Raw genomic sequence first — 6,000 nt, forward strand, 5'->3', positions numbered from 1 at the left:
CCAAAGAGGTAAAGAATCTGTACTCAGAAAACTATAAAATACTCATAAAAGAAATTGAGGAAGACACAAAGAAATGGAAAAACGTTCCATGCTCATGGATTGGAAGAACAAATATTGTGAAGATGTCAATGCTACCTACAGCAATCTACACATTTAATGCAATCCCTATCAAAATACCATCCACTTTTTTCAAAGAAATGGAACAAATAACCCTAAAATTTGTATGGAACCAGAAAAGACCCTGAATAATGAGAGGAATGTTGAAAAAGAAAAGCAAAGCTGGCGGCATCACAATTCCAGACTTCCAGCTCTACTACAAAGCTGTAATCATCAAGACAGTATGGTACTGGCACAAAAACAGATACATAGATCGATGGAACAGAATAGAGAGCCCAGAAATGGACCCTCAACTCTAGGGTCAAGTAATCTTCGACAACGCAGGAAAGAATGTCCAATGGAAAAAAGACAGTCTCTTCAACAAATGGTGCTGAGAAAATTGACAGGCACATGCAGAAGAATGAAACTGGACCATTTCCTTACACCACACACAAAAATAGACTCCAAATGATTGAAAGACCTAAATGTGAGACAGAAGTCCATCAAAATCCTAAAGGAGAACACAGGCAGCAGCCTCTTCGACCTCAGCTGCAACAACTTCTTAGAAACATTGCCAAAGGCAAGGGAAGCAAGGACAAAAATGAACTATTGGGACTTCATCAAGATAAAAAGCTTTTGCACATCAAAGGGAACAGTCAACAAAACCAAAAGACAACCGACAGAATGGGAGAAGATATTTGCAAATGACATATCAGATAAAAGGCTAGTATCCAAAATCTATAAAGAACTTATCAAACTCAACACCAAAGAACAAAGAATCCAGTCAAGAAATGAGCAGAAGACATGAACAGACATTTTTCCAAAGAAGACATCCAAATGGCCAACAGACACATGGAAAAGTGCTCAACATCGCTCGGCATCAGGGAAATCCAAATCAAAACCTCAATGAGATACCACCTCACACCAGTCAGAATGGCTAAAATTAACAATTCAGGAAATGACACATGCTGGGGAGGATGCAGAGAAAGGGGAACCCTCCTACACTGTTGGTGGGAATGCAAGCTGGTGCAGGCACTCTGGAAAACAGTATGGAGGTTCCTCAAAAAGTTGAAAATAGAGTTACCGTACGACCCAGCAATTGCACTACTGGGTATTTACCCTAAAGATACAAATGCAATGGTCCGGGCGCCTGGGTGGCTCAGTTGGTTAAGCGACTGCCTTCGGCTCAGGTCATGATCCTGGAGTCCCTGGATCGAGTCCCGCATCGGGCTCCCTGCTCGGCAGGGAGCCTGCTTCACCCTCTGACCCTCCCCCCTCTCATGTGCTCTCTCTCTCTCATTCTCTCTGTCTTAAATAAATAAATAAAATCTTTAAAAAATAAAAATAAAAAAAAAAAAAAAAAAAAAAAACAAATGCAATGGTCCAAAGTGGTATGTGCACCCCAATATTTATAGCAGCAATGTCCACAATAGCCAAACTATGGAAAGAGCCAAGATGTCCATCAACAGATGAATGGATAAAGAAGAAGTGGTATATATATATATGTATATATATATATAATGGAATATTATGCAGCCATCAAAAAACCCAAAATCTTGACATTTGCAAGGACGTGGATAGAACTAGAGGGTATTCTGCTAAGCGAAATAAGTCAATCAGAGGAAGACATGTATCATATGATCTCACTGATATGAGGAATTTTTAATCTCAGAAAACAAACTGAGGGTTGCTGGAGTGTTGGGGGTGGGAGGGATGGGGTGGCTGGGTGATAAGACACCAGGGAGGGTATGGGCTATGGTGAGCACTGTGAATTGTGTAAGACTATTGAATCACAGACCTGTACCTCTGAAACAAATAATACATTGTATGTTAAAAAAAAAAGATAGGAAGGGAAAAATGAAAGTGGGGGGAATCGGATGGGGAGACAAACCATGAGAGACTATGGACTCTGAGAAACAAACTGAGGGCTCTATAGGGGAGGGGGGTGGGGAGATGGGTTAGCCTGGTGATGGGTATTAAAGAGGGCACATGTTGAATGGGCACTGTGTGTTATATGCAAACAATGAATCCTGGAACACTACATCAAAAACTAATGATGTAATGTATGGTGATTAACATAATAAAATAAAATTAAAAAAAAAGATTATGCCGATGGTAGAGTAATACACAGTCTGTACTGCACCATGCTTTTTAATTTTTATACACACACACACAAACATTTATTTTCAAATGTGGTGAACACAAGACTTGCTATATTTACATATTGTAAAAGTAATTGCAAACAAGATACCAGATTTGACTACATTAAGAATTATGTATGATGGGAAAAGATGCAGACATTTTAGAAATCAACAAAACATTTGTGGCAAATATGTTTTGCTTTTTTCATTTAATAATTTATATTAAGAATTATTTTTTATCATTTCTGCTCTATTCTTTGTAATGGCTATAGGATATTCTCTTTTAAGGGTGTCCATAAAATAGTTCACTGGAATTTTCAACACCATTTTATGATTCATTTAGTTGGTCCAGATGTTCTACAAATATTTTTAAATGATTTTTATATATTCATCTTCCATTCAGTCCTATTGATATATATCTTCTTTGTATTTTTATCTTGCACTTTTCCTTATTAAACTAGTTATAATCTGAAAGCATCGGTATTTAAAAATGCAAGCACAAAATGTTAACTGAGGTATTACCACAGGTCATTTCTATTTTTGGCTCATTGAGAATACAATGACATATCCCTTACAGTAGTAGGGGGAAAAACAAGTTTTTCTTTGATTTCCCAAAAATACAGACTATAGGTGACTATATATATATATATATATATATATATATATATATATATAGTATTATATAGTATATATTCATGTATATATAAATATAATTTTTGAAAAAGTTATTAAAAATAAGTTCACATACATAGTTTAGAGGTTTGGACTTCTAGAAGATTAAGATATACCTACCTACCTTTGGTTGTTTTTATATTCTTCCATGAACACAACACACAAGAACTATTGGTCATCTATCAGCAATCGAACGCTATAGACATTACTCAAAGAGATTACTTAAGAGGGAGAACATGAGAAGATGGTGGATGGAATCCTAAGAAACAACGAATGACTATGAATGACTGTGTTTATTAAGAGCTATGTAAGAGACTGAAAAGCACAGGAAACCCAGAGAGGAGTGTTTCAAGCAACTCCACCTGGCCCAGGCTCCAGGTCACTGGAAATCACTGCCTTTTTCCCTAAATACCTGCCACATTTCCTCTCAGGTGCCTAATCCTTCCAGTCAATATGCGTCCCTCCACATTCCTTCCAGTCCCCCAGTAATGTAAAATCAACCCATCTTGAGTTTCATTGCCTCAGTGCACTGCTGGGAGACTGGATAATTAATGTTTTCAAGAAATTTGAACTACTGGGTTAACGATAGGCCAGATAATACTTTTATTGTAACGACTACACACTCTCAAAGGAGCATTAATGTCAGAATTCAGGCCCCTCAGCAGGATCCCTTGGCAGGGGGGCATATCTTGACCTCTTTCAAATTGTACCAAATAAGTGATAAGTTATTTCACCATATTCTGTTACAATTTTCCATAATCTCTAGTTGTTTTCACATTAAAGATATTACTCATAAATTTACATTGAGTTAAGATCTCTGCTAATACAAAGATGTTACAATCTGACATTTATAGTTTGCAGCCTGATTTTCACCTGTTTAGTATCTCAATGCTGTGATTCGTAGTTGAAAATCCTTTTTTTTTTTTTTTAATGGGAACTCAAACACATGAAAAAGCTATTTAATTTATACCTAGAAAACTTAAAAGTATGGTGAGGGCAGAAGAATTACGGCATTCTTCAGATGAGGAAATGTTGCCTAGAAGTTTACATTATTTTTTCATTTCTTAATGCTAAAATATAATCAGATTATATCAATGTTATAGTTCATGCATCTCAGGTTAAATGACTGATTTCACTTGGCAGATTTTATATTTTAAGAAAAATTTAAAAATTATTCATCATGAAGATAAGATTATCAAATATAATTCTATGCTATGACTAGGGAGTTATTCAGACTTCTCTTAATCTGATTATCTTTCCAGAGTCCCCAAATTACTTACAGGTTCTGGCAAATTTTGTTACTTTATACACATTTCTCTTTTCAGAGATTTCTTCTTGAAAATGATATTTACTCTAAAATAGCCTTAATCCCAAATAAGCACATAAAAATAGATTTTGAGTCTCATAGAATATATTCATCTAATAAGCAATGGTGAAACATTCTCTTGAATTAATGCAAGTATTAGCTCTTTAGTGCTACTTCCCAAGCTGTAGTTGTAGGCAGATAAGGCTGTTTCATGAAATTTTTTGGCTTTTAGTCAAATTTGATTGACTTTCTGCCATAATATCATCTTTTCCCACTAATTTCCATAGCCCTGAAAACTCACTGGTTGAAGTATAAATATATTCCAACAAGTGTTTTGGTACTAAAAAGACAATTTGGAATGCTACAAAAATGTTAATATAAGCTTTCTGAATTTGCCTTTAGAATGATTATAATGATTAATTATTTATTTTTAAAGATGTTATTTATTTATTTGTCAGAGAAAGAGAGAGCACAAACAGGGGGAGTGGCAGGCAAAGGGAGAAGCAGGCTCCCTGCTGAGCAAGGAGCCCGATGCTGGACTTGATCCCAGGACTCTGGGATCATGACCTGAGCTGAAGGCAGACACTTAACTGACTCAGCCACCCAGGTGTCCCTACAATGATTATTTTAAAACAATTTATTATTTATTATTTTTTAAGAGAAATAATGAGAGACAGCAAGAGAGCAAGCAGTGCGGGGAAGGGCAGGGGGAGAGAGAGAATCTTAAGCAGAGTCCACACCGAGCACGGAGCTCAACAGGGGGTTCAATCTCATGACCCTGAGATCATGATCTGAGCCGAAATCAAGAGTCGGACACTTAACTGACTGATCCACGCAGGCGCCCCTACAATGATTATTTTTGTGAGAAATGGAGTATATACTTTTCATCTTCCAAGCAATCCTATTTTTATCACTTAAGTCACAGACCTTTTTATTATATTTAAAATTTCTTAGTATTTAAAATGACAAACACAGTAATGTACTTTGTGATATAAACAAAACAATACACTAGAAGAATGCATGTATGGGCGATAAAAATCTCTCCCACAAAACCCCTTCACTCTCCTACCCCAGGTGTAACCCATGTGGAAAGCCCGCTGTGATGCTCTTCAGCATCCTTCTCCTCATTGACTCAATGTTCACAGGCATAAATGCACATCCAGAGAGGTATTTGATTACCTGACTTTTGAAACAAATATATAATTATACTTCATATCTTATTCTGTACTTGCTTAGTTTTAATTAACAATATCTCATGGATATTCCTACAGTTCCATATGAATATCCACTATATTCTACCAAGGCTCAAGGAACTCACAAAGGAATGGGCATAGGTTATGAAAATAAAATACAAAGAAAAACATGTAAATCTGAAGAGCTGATAAACATGAAAGATTTCAAACCCAACCGGTAATAAGGGAAATGCTCAAATACTGGCAAATATTCAAACAAGTCAGGATGCTTATCACAGAGGAAGATGCAGTAAAAAAAGTAAATTACATCCTTCAAAAGATGATGTGGCAATATCTATTGAATAAATATATTTGAAAGATAATCTGTTAACTATCTACTTGTCAATCTACCTATCATCTCTCTACCTAGCAGCTAGTTATCTTTTTTTTTTTTTAACTTTTTTAACAGAGAAATCCTAGGCATGGGAAAGGGAAAAGACAGAGTCAAGTAACAGAAAAATAAAAGACTACTATAAAAGAGTAAACAGCTTATGGTCTTATTTATGTAAAGTTATTTTATATGTATATGTCCATCTGCATTAATACCTTAGGG

The sequence above is a fragment of the Halichoerus grypus genome, chromosome 12, assembly GCF_964656455.1.
Source record: "Halichoerus grypus chromosome 12, mHalGry1.hap1.1, whole genome shotgun sequence".
NCBI classification, from domain to species: Eukaryota; Metazoa; Chordata; class Mammalia; order Carnivora; family Phocidae; genus Halichoerus; species Halichoerus grypus.